Here is a 14,456-nt window from a genome sequence, read left to right as displayed (position 1 = left end):
GCTTAAGGATTAATCACATCTGTGACCCAGGGGATAAGGGATCCTCACCTGTCAATAAAGCTTATTACTACTTATACCAGCTGAGCCTGGGTGTTTAAGTACCTTCCTGTGAAAGTGACTTTTACTTGGTGGGAGCTGAAATGAGGATTTCTCTGGCCCTTAAAGTTATATTTTACAATGAAGATTGCATAGAGAATGGTAATTTTCTTACTCTTTACACCTGTTAAATCACATTTTATGTAAAAGCAAAGTAGAATCCCCTGTAAAGCTATTTTTCAGCATGAGCTACTGCTGTCACTGCAACCATAATACTGCAGGATGAGGAATGGGACAGGGAATTGATTCATGTAGCTGTGACTGGGAAGGAACACAGCCCTGTGGTCCACAAACCCATTTTTCTATTAAAGTCTCATCTATTCTAGAACTGTAGGTTCAGTTCACTGCATAAATCAGAGACTCCTTGTATCGTTTTCCCTCAACTCCCTTCCCATTTTGAACTATAGCCACTGCAAATTCCCTTCACCTATCAAGGATACTTTCTTTCCTCCCCGTTTCCATCCATTTTCTCTCTTCTTTAATAAGTCAAGTTGCCTTTTCACACTTGCATTGGTACATGACCTAATTTCCACCTAGAACAGGGCTCTGGGAGTCCTTGTAAACTCCCCAAGACTTCACACTATCTCTGCACACACCTGGCTCCCTTTCTTGCTTCCTTGCAAAAACACCAGGAGCTGCTGCTAGGACATCCCTGGGTCTGGATGCAGCTGGGGTGATAGAGGCAGAGGGATGCCCAGAGGCTGGGGCAAAGAACCCCTCCTTTGCAGCCCATAGCTGTAACCTGTCTCAGGAGGTTTTGAGGTTGCCATCATTTTCAAACTGTTTAGGGAGAATTCACAATATGAATTAATGGCCTTAATCAAGCTTTAGTGTGTTGGGATGCAAAATCACAGAGGCAGCTGCAGCATTTGGTACTGCTAACCCTTTGTATCTTTCTAATTTTTGTCTGGTTTTTTTCCAAAATTGAAAGACAACAATAAAGAACTGATACTTTAAATGTGAACCATCCTTTCTCTTTGTGTTCTCTTAATAGACATCTTTTATTCCTTTTGTTAAAACCACTGGATGTTCTGCACTCACAGGTTAGCAGAGTAGTAACCTTTGAAAACTTTTAGACTGACGTTGGGTAACTTGTTCTTTGTCCTCAAACAATGAAAAAACACACATTAATGCTCTCAAAGGAGGTTATTTATTATTCCAGTGGTGTAAATGAGGGCAGGATTTGGCCCACAAGCAATAAAAGAGGAGTAGAGCATGTAATTCTTCACGCCATTGTGAGGAAAACTCTGTCCAGCAACACTAAATTATCCGAAATTCTTTCAGGGTATATGAATGAGTCCATGGTCAGAGAAAGCTTGTGAGGTTTAAAGCATAAAAATGACAACTATAAATAAAGGTGGAAACCCCTCATCCCCCCTGAAATGAAAAAACATAGCATTCCCAAGGCACTGGTGTCTTTGGAAAATGCATTGCCTGGCTGACTGGAGGAAAGGGAGGAGGGAAAGGAAACCCATCATCCTACTTAGGGCTTTGTCTTCCCAAAGTAAAGCTTAATGCTTAATGCTCTTGAAGAAAAGGACAGTTTTCTCTGGGAAGATCCATCCTATAAGAACATGCATTTACTGAGTTTGTAAAATCATCAATCAACAACTACATGCACGTGTATTTAAACAACTAAGTTTACCCAAGTGTTTAACAAATGGACAAAATACAGAGAATCTCCATACCATTTAGTCTTTGGGGTGCAAGGTAGGAACAAAGAACAATAAGCTTTTTCATAGCAATGAGGCAGTGCACATAGTTTATCCTGGGAGTGTTAAGGTTTCTAGAAAAATACCTGCTGTACTCTGGACATTTTCAGTATCTTAGTAGTGTTAGTCTGGTTGCTTTAATGTTAACATTATTCCACTTCATTGGCATAGTACTGCCCACTGTAGATAATGTGGTAAAATAGCTTCTCAAAATGTGCATCTTGGAAAGGAAAAATCTGCAATCCCTGTTTTGATTTGGCATATTCCCAAAGCTTTGGCACCATTGCAACAACAATTTAGAGGATGGAATGAAAATCCATTAGCACTGCGTAAACAGTTCATAATCTCAACATGCAGACTAATGCTGTGTTGAGTTTAAATGCATTATGATGCTATGGATATGCCACTTCTTGCCATCTCATTATGCAAGAATGAAATTCTAACCTAGCAACAAACTATACTTGAGTTCAAGTCAATCACAGTGAAGAATTTTGTCAATGATTTCCCATTGTTACAGTAACAGAAGTGACACGTTAATTTTTAAATCAAACCAGTCACAAAAAAAGAAAAAGTTAAAAACACTAAAGAGTGAGATAATTTTTGTAGATGAACAGTAATCAGAGACAGACTCCCAGTGAAACTTTGTCTGTCTCATTTGGTCACAGATGGTCTAAGCTGGCTCCGTAGTTGCTCTGCAATCCACACAAGGGATACGTGTTCAGCACCTCATGGAAATGGGCAACTTGATTTAAAACTCTGAACCAGGGATGTTCACATGCCATGCCAGCATAACTTTTGGCTCCTTACAAAACCACTGACCATGGTCCACTGAGCTTATGACGGCCCGTGATGAGAGCTGCTGTGATGTAGGTCAGATGTTAAGGAACTAATAAAATGACACAGCAGGTTCACATTAGTCTAGTCCCCATTTCAGCATACATAATTTTTCAACTATTTGTCATGTACTTACTCTCTGTATAGAAGTTGTATAAAATTGTGTTGCTTCCTTACTAAAGTGTCCCTGTCTTTTTGCACAGTTTCCTTTTACTGTATCATATACATAAACATTTATATGCACATATCAGAGAAAACATCTTAGATATAAGAGGTAATGTTGTTCTATAAGAATGTTTTTAAAAATGAGTAGAACTGAATTTTTATTCAGAGTTTGGTCTCAAACAATAGACTGACTATAACAAGAATAAACTTTTTTACTCAGATTTGGAGATTTCTTGCTTTCCTCTTCTTAAATGATCATTGTATCAATATGATTCAAGAGTAGAAACCAGCAGGAAACATCAATTGTTTTTTTTGTTTGCCACCTGAAAATTTTACTACAGGTGTCTCCTTTTTCTTTTTCTTTGTTCTACTCCCCAAGGCAAAGCTGTCTTTACTGGGAAAGGCAATATTTTGAAAAGTAGAAAATAAATTTAAATGTTTGCCTGAACATATTGATTAAAAGACATTGGATGAAAATTAGTGACAGTTTCATACAGCGTGAGTACTTTTTTATATTCATTATCTTTTGATTTAAACTTCAAGAAAATGCTGGAAGGCACTATCATTATACTGACATGCTGATTTTTTTATCTTTTCAGAAAACAAATATAACACAGAGAAGCAGTATAGGATACACCAGCTATAAGTAACATGCTTTTAATTATGTGTTATTATTCTAGAAGGTCTTCTAAACACAGATGGCCCCTATGGGATTTTTATCACTGCTTAAGACATCTCACTTGGTTCCTTTGCTTTATAAAAAGGCATTGGGCTGAGAATTCCAAGTGGTAGTAGGTTTTCCTCTCAGCTGTACCACTACCAGTGAGTAGTGTAATGCATCAATCTTAGTAATAAGTGCACATCATTGAAATATAATTTTCACTACTATGTCACACTAAAATTACTGTTTAGCTAGTGCACATCATCTTTAAATACTGAAATTTCTGGAGAAATTTGTTTAGCCAGTGAAAATCAAAATTATCAGTATTTTAAATATTTCTCTTAAAATTGAATGCAAGATAACAATATCATGCAGTGGGATTATTGTAATGCTAAGGTCCTTTTTTCTGACTCAATTTTTTGGTTAATACTTTAGACAAAGACATATGTTGGCCAAGTAATTAGCCTATCACAGTGAAATTTTTATTAAAACAGACTCATTCTTTTGATTTATCTAGCATAAATACTGGGGCTAAAACTGTGGAGGTCATGAACTTGAATATTAGAACAACTTCTAATTTTGTGTGTCTCTTAAATTATCTTATAATGTAAATACAGAATAAATACAATAAATAATTTCTAATTTAAACATTATGCCAAGAATAATTTTGTAACAGGTTGCTAGTACAGAAACAAAAACTATTATAAAGGTATTACTTAAGGAAAAGGATAAAAATTGGAAAACATAAGTTTCAATTAGGTGAAAAAAATTATGTATAAAGTCATTTTGTAAAGTTCTATGTGATGGGGCAAATATAATAATATAATAAAACTATTAAAATATATTATATATAGAAATAGATATAGAAATACATTTAGAAATATATATATACTATATACAATCTATTTTTGTTTCTTAGCTGGGGAAAATTGCTGCGTTGAAAAATTCATAAATTAGTTAGATAGGAGGCTGAAGAAAGAAAATACTGTCTTCAGTTTCTAGACACAGCACAAGGAAAAATAAAAACTGATTGCAAGGTTTCCAGGTGCATACGCAGAACACAGCCAGGAAATCAACAGGGACCTGCATTTATCCAGGTAGTTTGTCAAATCCCACATGACTGTGCAGTGACAGTTTATCTATAAATGAAAGTTATTTGCCTAATTTCCTACAGAAATCTATGTCAGAGGTAGGCACTTCATTCCAGCTACCAGAATGTGATGCTGGTGTCTTTCTAGGACAAGCACACACTACGCTGACATGATTCCACAGAAAAATGATTTCTCTGCTATGAACACACTGGTTTACAACAAAGGTTAAGTTTTGTAGATGGATGAAAGTCAAAAGAGCCCATGAGTGTATTAATCATGGAATCAGACCTTCAAACAGAGCTCCTTGTGCACACACGGGGAAGGAGCTGCCCCCACACGAATTTCTTGTGGGTATTGACCGATAATATGATATCTCTGGTCTCACATGCCATGATTAGACAGGCTTTCCTCTTTAAGCACTTTAACTTCAGAAGCTTAGTGCATTATCTGCAGAAGCTATTTTGAAATAGACCTAATTTAAAAGGATAGGTTTTAGGAAGGAAATAGGAAGGAGGTGTCTTCAGGAGGAGGTCTGAATCCTTGACTTCAGAGCCAAGCATTACCTTATTTTTTCAAATGCATCATTGTTCTTGAAGACCCTATATCAAATAAAGAGTCTTCCACACTCTGCTGCCAAAGTTTATGGCTCAAAAGAAACCATCCCCAGGCTGTAACACAGTCCATATGGCTGGCTGTTTGAAGTGTGCTTAGTGCTCCATTAGGGATTCTCGATTTGTACTTCTCAATCTGATTTCGATAAGACACAGGTTTCCTTTAGTGGCCTGACCTGGTGCAAACACATAATAGATTAATTCTATAATAAATTATGGTGGCAGTAAAGCTTTCTGGACCATTTTGCCTTTTAAGTAACAATTTTTTTTTATGTACTCTTATAAAGCTGAACCAATGTTTCATTTGTAGCTCACTTTATGTATATACAGAACTACTTGAAGCTTGGGAATGTAATTCTGTGCTGTGTGCATTACCTCTGAGTGTATTCCATTTTATTGTGTTTCTGGAGCTACTGACATGTTGAGGAATACTAAGAGCTTTATGAAACAACATTATGCCTAGAAACGTGTTGAACTGCTTTTCAGGAAGCTCCAGCTGGTTTCTATCTTAACAATGGCAAAACTACACTATTTCTATATGCAAAACTACATTTCCATAAAGTCTATTATTATCTTCCACTTTTATGTATTGTTTTTAAATGATACTGCTATTTTCAACTATCAAGTTTATTTTAGATTTATTATATACTTAGCACTTTCCATAGTTCTGCTGCCATTTCTAAACTCTCTGGTACAGAAAGAGTAAAATATGTTATTTTAAGCATTGCTGCTAGTCAGAGTTGAGGACCCCAGTGTGCTTGCTGTCCTTGTCTAGGAGCTTTCTGGTTATTTCAAGGGAAGGCTCCTAGAGATAAGGGACAGAATGAGAGAAAAGCACTGTAGTGCTTTTAAATATCTTGCCAAGGGGTGACAAAGGGTGTTAATCTGTCAGCTTTTATCACCCTTCCTTTTCAGGCTCATGAGCTCCATGATATCTCTCCTGTTATAGACACCCAAATCCACTTCCTTACTTTACCTCAGGCCTTCTCACAACTGATTATGGTGGGAAGGTAGGAAAGGAAGAGACTGGAAAGCTTTGCAAGTGACTAGTGACTCTTAACCAGAACTAATACACAAAATATGCGACAAAGCACAAGGTTTTGCTGTTATTTTTTCTGTTTCTTTTAGTTCACATACCCTGGAAGATACACCTCCGAAGGCACAAAAACCTCAAAAAACCCACCAACCATGAAGACAAAAATCCCTCTGACCCATGCAGAGTTCCTGGTAGCAAGAAAATGCTGAGATGACCATCTATTGCTTCATCAGCTGTCTGCCAAATTTATCTGCACACATCAGAAAGGTTCATCTACACATGTGAGGATGCCAGGAGATGAAAAAGCATGGAATGAATGAAAGGGAGACGTGAACATTTTGGGTTCTGTGTGAGGACAAAGAAAATGTAGATATAGAGGAAACCAAGATGGAAACTGAAGAAATAAGAGAATGATCTCAGCTATAGACAGAGTATTTCAGGTGCACATGGAATGAAACTTCAGGCTCCCTGTAAGCAAGGAGGAAATAAAGAACAATGATTAAAAAATAAAGATGCATAAATAAGAAAAAGAAGGAAAGAAAATACATAGGATATTAAAACCAGAAAATTAAAGAAAGAATATAAGATTACATATAAAATAAAGGAATAAAATCTACCAGAGCACAAGGATACAATAATCCAACATAATTAATTGGAAAAGGCTGATGTCACGTATTAAATATTTCAGTTTACTTATAATGAGCATGAGAGACAGGGGCACATAAGCTTTTTATAATTAAAGAGGAATAAAATAACATAAATCCACATACATAACTTACCATTTTCCAATGAAAATTCATAAAGAGAAGCAAAATGTTGCTGCAATAAAGAAAATTAGCATTTTAAATTAATTTAACCTTAATACCAAAACTCAAAAGTCAGCTGAAATTACCTATTCCCAGATGGAAATGCTTTTGTTTTTTGGCCAATGGCTTTCAGAAAACTTTGACTTTTCTTATTAACTAATGTTTCTTTCTTATTTGATCTTTTAAAAAAGCCTCAGTTATCATTACAAACAAAAGGGCACTAGCTGGTAGTAATAAGGAAGGATTTTTGTGGATCACTTACCCATGCAGGTAAAGGAAGGCTGAGAATGTTCCTTGCCAAGTCCTCATCTTACAAAATGTCATTTCGTGCATGAGCAATCACAATGAACCCATGGTATTTATCCCAGTACAAAGATTTATACAGAGGCAAAAAAAGCTTGCATAACTCTTTTAAAATTTCCACTATATAAAAAAAGACCCAAAACCCAACCCAGAAAGCTCTACTCTAAATATCATCTCCAATATAGATTAATATTATTATTACTTGCACTGATTAGATTAAATTAATTTACTTTTCAAAGTAACTAAATATATATATTTGTATTACTAAATAGATATTACTGCATAGATACCTTTCCCAAGTTTCTTGCACTTAGGCATACTTTGCCAATTAATTCCAAACTTCAAGAGAGCTGTCTGATGATTCAGCATCTACTGTGGAAAATTACTTTTCATCATCCAGGTTCTCGGCTTTGTTCATAGCCACTCTCTTTGAGATGACTTTGCCTTGTGCCTGGAAAGTCATCAAGTGAAAGAAAAGAATAATCCCTTGAACAGGATGGCAAAAAATAGAAATTCTTTCATTATTTTGATTTTTAGGTGTCAGATACTGAGGTGGGCAAAGCTTACAAGTGCTTTCAAAAATCTAATTTCCTTATCTTGAAAGTATGAGATCAAGGCAACACAGTAAGAAATTTGTAACTAAAATAAAGATCCATTTAAGTATGTGGGGTAGTTAAACACTATACTAGCTAAGTATCTTTGCCACTCAAAACAGTCAAAATTATCATTACAATGGTACATGAGACAAGGGAATTTGCGAAATAGTTCTCACCTCCTACCTACAAGTGAATTATTGCTGTATATTAAAGACATCACAGCCTGATTCAATCCTGCCTAAAATGAGCAGCCAGTGAAGTCATAAAAAGGACAGTAATTCAGGCTCTGCATGGGAAAGGCAGTGCCTGTCTCTGCTGGCCTTTTGGGGACCTGGGGCAGGTGAGACAGCTGTCTCAAAGCTTCTCACCTTTGACCAGGTGCATCAGACAGGCCCTAAAATTGTTGCTATAATTCCAGACCAGTTTAATCCAGAAGTACAGAAGAAATCATGCTTTGCATATTTGTGTTACTAGGTTTATTTTCATCTTTTCTCTCCTATGAAAATAAAAGTGACTTTGAAAAAAAATTGCACATTTCAATTCAAAGAAGTCCTTAACTAAAAACCTCCTTCAGTTCAAATATGTTGTCAAAACTGAAGTATTGATTTTCTCCTTCTTTCAATTTGGGTTCACAAATACACATTAACTGAATGAAACCTACTGTTAAATTATTTCCTCTAAAGGATTCCAGATAATATAGCAATGATTGGGCAGTGGTGTTTAATTTTTGAGCACAAATTTTGGGTCACTTAAAACTTCCTGGGTGATGTCATATTGGTTCCTTCTATCTTTTAATATGTGTGTCAGCACTCCATTTTTGCACACAATTTGTTCTAGAATTTCCTTCCTCCCTCAGAGAGAAGTAAGATAAAGAGTATCTGAAGTAGGATAATTTTGATTATCTCAATATCAGAAGTTGTTTCAGAGAATGCATCTGAAAACTAAAACATTTTTAAGATGCTTTATTTGAAACTTTTTTATTTGAAACTGATTTTAATACACAACCAGTTCTTCTGGGTGATAAGATATCCATGGGACCATTGTTGGGACAATCCTTCTGATTGGACCCAGCCTCTGTAGCTGCATCTTCCCCTGGGAACAATGGAGGAAACTCACCTAACCGGCAAATTTTGAGCCATAACTCTCATTTATGGATCAGGCTTAAAGATTGTCCTTATCTCTCAGCTGGCTCCAGACCAGCTCAGAAATAGATTCACTAATCAGAAATAGTATGTGTCTTAGAAAGCCAAAGTCATTACAGTGAACTCTGCTGAGTCTACAGCTGGGGATAGCAATGTCACATAGGACAGAGCATCTTCTGGCTGCTGACTGAGTAAATGGGTACAGAAAATGGCTACACATTCCTGGAATTTCCTTGGACAAGTAAATTAAAATTATTGTTTCTGCACAATTAGTCATATTTGTTGTCATGTTTCTAGACAGTTTGCTAGTAATTAAAATTTTAAACAGAATAAATATATCCCTTTTTAATGTCCTGGTTTATAAATCTTTATGGGTTTTTAAACCCAGGATTATTTAAATTAACCCAGGACTTAGACCCAGGATTATTAAATTAAAATTAAATTATTTAAAAGTTTTCCATTAAAAAGGAGATGAAATACAAACTTCTAAGTGATTTCAGGAGGGGAAACAATGGGGGTTAGAATTTCCAGAGACTCAGAAACCTGGTCTAAGGTATGGTTCATAAAATTATTTCTTTCATACTTAACAAAAATCTTATCCATCAATTTGCACTGAGCTGTGTTGAAACATGAAGTTTTTTCTGAACTCATTGCTATAATATTATCATTATATTAATTGGCCAAAAATTAGGTCTGTTTTATATCCAAGTTGAGACCAGCAGAAATACTGCAGGCTTGTAATAGTATTATTGAGGACAGAGTTTATTCTAATCTATTTTGTTCTTTTTTCCTAAACTGCATTTGGCATCACCAGGTAATGATGAAAGAATCTGGAAGATTACTTTTGCATTTTGATGATTATTTATACAATTCAGCTGGAGCTGAGAATTCTTTGTTTAAAGAAAATGCTGATGAATTGTTGAGCAGAATTAAGTATTTAGTACATGTTTTGCAAGGAAACTCTGAAGAGTGAACATTTTAAAAAATGGCTGAATACTGAAGATTAACTTCACAGAAAATTAATAGAACTGGTATCTGAGACCAGCCTCTCCCCACAAAATCAATAATATCCAGTGACCGACTTGGAGAAGTCCTAAGTTCCCACAGCAGTGACTGACTTCTCTAGTAGCTGTGGGTTCTACACATTTTCAAAATCAAGAGCACAAACACTTTAGGCCTGGAGCTAAGTCCTAAAATTCAACCTAGGTATCTCAATGACAAAAAGAAATATTCTGCAGGGCTTATTTTTTCTGACTTTTATAGAATCCTGACCTTGATTAGCCTCAAGGAAGTGATTGGCCAAAAGGAAGTGATCACAAAATGTAGTCAAATATAAAAATATGAAGCATTTTTACACTTTTTTTGAAAACCATGATTCTAATCTAAACAGAAAATTAAAAGAAATCTAACCAGAGAAAATGGGAATCCATTACTAATGAATCTATGAAATTTAAATTCAAAATTTGAACTTTAATTATAATATAAGATGAGGAAGCCTTTCTAGATGTAAGTAAAAGTTAAATCAAGTTAGATCATAAGTACATCTAGGCCAGTACCTGTCTTCATTAATGTCTAATTCACAGGTACCTACAGGAGAGTACAGCGTTTCTCCAGAAGAGCCACACAGCTGTAAGCAAATTTTGCATCAGGGACTTTAGCCAGAAATTGTCTTATGCCAAAAGCCATTTTATGTACATTTTAATGCAATGAAGAGTGACTCCAGAATTTCCTCATCCCCTTTTCTATAGACTTCTATCACTTCTTGTGTTTTACTTTATTTAATGCTTTCTATCAGATGTTCTTCTAATCTTTCTAGTTTTTCTGTCTTTCCAGGAGGAGGGAGCTTGAGAGACACCTAGACTTACATTCAGGATTTCTCTTTGGTTTTTCTCTATCTCTTCCTTAATAACATCAATATTTTTTGCCTACTTCCAATCACTGAGACCTTATTTTCATTAAAATACATATCATACTTCTAAGATCTTGCCCCTGGGGGAGAAGAGACCATTACTTTATTAGCAAGGTCAGAATTGTTTTTCTCATGTGCACCACTAATGAATCCATCTGCAATGAATTTGGTCAGCCATTCTAATGTTCAGTCACTTTTCTCTAGAAAGGGTCTGCTCCACAGATTTTTGTCTGTACTGCCCTGAATAATTTAGCAGCATCAGTAAACTTTATCATCTCAGTGCTTGCTTCTTTCTACACACAGTTTCTGAATGTATGCAAACCACAGCAAAGACACTAAGTTTCATGCAGAAATCAACCAATTTTTATTCATCACAAAAACTGACTATTCATTCTGCTTTGTATTTTAATTAATTATAAAGCTATGTGAGAATTTTCTATTTTATATTATTTTAGCTTTCTATCCTGTACAAGCTTTGCTGAAGTGCCTTTTTTATAAGTTTCTGAAATCCACGTAACACACAAAACAAACAGGTTTTACCGTTGCAACTCCTAATTTCCAAGGAAATGGGAAATTTGGCCAAACTTTGTCAGCTCATAAAAAAACTGGTATAACAAACTTTTTTGGTAGTCAAACATTTTTTATGGTCTGGCATTCAGAATCCCCTGATAATTAGATCCTGGAAAAGAGATAGAAGCACCTAATCTAATGGAGACAATAAGAAAATTTGCCAAGAGCACAATCTCCTGAGACTGTATAATGAGAGTAGGGAGGTTCTGGGAAGGTCGTCAAAGTCAGTAATGAGTTAGCAATGAAAGAGTTGCTTCAAGAATGCTGCAGAGGTCACAGCAAATTATTCTCAGACAGCATAAAGGTAAATTTGAGAGGTAGCAAAATATTTTTAGTGGAGCAAGCAAAGATCAGAATTACACTAGTGAAAAAGCAAAAAAGGTAAAAAATAACACCTGGGAATGAAGTTGTTAAGTACAATAGAAGGACAGGGACTTGGCATTAGAAGCTAAAACACAGTGGGTTGAAGAAAATAGGCAACTAAGAAATTTATTAGGGAATAAATGACTAAATGTGAGGGCAATCAGCTCTGCAACAAGTAAGGTAATTAAACATTAAACAATCAAGAGTGGTAATTTAAAGTATTTGAGATCAATTACACAATTAAGCAGTTGATAATGAGGCAATTTAGGGAAAATAGAACCACGGACTAGAGAAATAGCTGGTTCTAATCAGACAGTTACTTATATTGGAATCCAAGAGGAGCAAGACACTTAGCAGGTAATAATCTCTAAAGGAGAATGTGGAATGAAGTCAATATATGGGGCTATGTCCTCAGTGCTACATGGCCCTATAAAGGGTAAGTCCCAGAAGAGGGCAGTGGTGCTCCATAATGACCATGAAATGATGGTGGCCAAGGGTTTTAGTGACTCTGGTCTGTTGCTCTTCCTAAAAAGAACTTCCTACATAAGACTGGAGGGAGGAGTAAGGTGCAGCAGAGTCATGTCTAAACCTTGGCTTTCATGGAGGTGCAAGGCTCTCCTCTAGCACAGAATTTAAAATATTTAAGCTTTTTATCCTTTGATATATCTTTATTTTTGAGGGGTGGCTCTTGGAAACGTGGTGAGCATTGGGCTTCCATACCACAGTAGTACTTATCTCATTTCTCCTCGTGCTTGTCTAAAGAGACTTGATACGAAATGACTTCCAGCGTTTGGCCTTCATGGGAGAAATGGTTCACTGAGATTCCTGGGGTCCCATTATAAGTTATAGCAGCTGTAATTTCAGCCACTTTATGGAGCAGTCCATTTGTGTCTGCTCCAGTTCCTAATGCTACCAGCCAGTCTGTAAGATGATCCTAATCTATTACATTTAAGTCATTTGAGTCATCTTTTTGAAGATTGTGGAGAGCGGAGATACCCATAAGGAAACAATGTGAGTTTTCCATATACCGCATATGTTATATGTCTGGTGAAACGTACTGCACACATTTAAAAAAGTGACAGTATTAAAAAACTGACAACTTTTCATAACCTTTTGTATTATAATGTATTTTAAACATATGGTAGGATTCTGTTCTTCTCATGGATGTGTCAGATACAGTATGAATATTTCATGAATTGTCTGTGTATGTGAAAAAAGTGTACAAAAAACAAGACATTCAAGAAAACACATTAGCCTTTTACATTTGAAGTGGGAAAATAGCTACTGATTAAGTATATTATACTGAATATTTATATAGAAACAGTGACTACTTCTTGAGAAGCAGTGAAAATCAAGAGGAAAACAGTAAAACCAAAATTATGGTGTATTGACATTATTTGCTTTTTGCTCTAGTTTTAAAATACAAGCTCTTTAAACTTTGACTTAGGTACCTTGATCTTCTTACCTGTTACCTACCATACTCAGAGAAATTTAAGAGTAATTACAATTAGATGATTTTCATACCTCAAGGTGTTTTATGCATATCCTAGGGGATTCCCTCTACTAGACATACAGCAACAAAAAGTTAGAATGCGTTCTCTTGTCAGTGCTGTTGCACAGAACTTTTTTCCTACGTTTTGCTCTTCCAGCTGCATATTAGTCAATGCCCAACAAGTTTTGGGTAGGCTGCTTATACTGGAAAGAGACAAGCAGAATGCAGATTTCTACACTAAGGAGTACTGATGTGTAAGGTCAAATTTGCTTGAGATTAATATGAGAATAATTTGACTGAGTTTTTGGAGAAAGCGTTACTGCAGAATTTATGATTTAGAAAACACCCACAAGAGAATTAAGATCTCAGTGTTTCTCATGTTTCTTTTGAAGCTGTTTTTTCTCAAATTCTCTAAAATGTAATTTTGATATACTGCTTGACTTTTTTTAATGAATCTAGAGAATAGAAAATATCTGTGGTTTTTTGAATTGAAAAGTGTAATTTTTTTTGACAGACATAAGTATTTTGAGATTCATGTAACAACGTCAACTTGTATTTGGTTGGAATGGCAAGGCTTGCAGGGGTGGGATGAGGGGCTACAGCGGGGGTTTCTGTGAGAAGCTGCCAGAAATTTTCCCCACGTTTGCGAGAGCCAAGGCCGGAGGGTTCAAGACAGGTCCACCACTGGCCAAGGCTGAGCCCAGCAGGAACATACATAGAATCTCTGGGACAACATAAGGAGGGGAAAAGCCCAAAGAACAACATAGCAGTTACAACCAGAGAGAGAAGAGAGAATATGTAAGAGAAACACCCCTGCAGACCCAGGTCAGTGCAGGTGGAGGGTGAGGAGGTGCTACAGGAGCCAAAGCAGAGATTCCCCTGCAGGTGGTGAAGGTTAGAGGGCTGTAACACACAGCACAGGAGAGAATGAGTGAGCTACCAGGATGAGAGAAGGCTGATGGGGGATATGTTTGTTTGGTTCAAGTAACATCAAGAGTCCAGTTGGATTCTGTCAGCAGAAAGTCATCTTTGCCTGAGAAAACCTAAACCCAGCAGGATGAGGGTGGGA

Source organism: Agelaius phoeniceus, chromosome 5, assembly GCF_051311805.1.
Source record: "Agelaius phoeniceus isolate bAgePho1 chromosome 5, bAgePho1.hap1, whole genome shotgun sequence".
NCBI classification, from domain to species: Eukaryota; Metazoa; Chordata; class Aves; order Passeriformes; family Icteridae; genus Agelaius; species Agelaius phoeniceus.
This window is presented reverse-complemented; position numbering follows the sequence as displayed.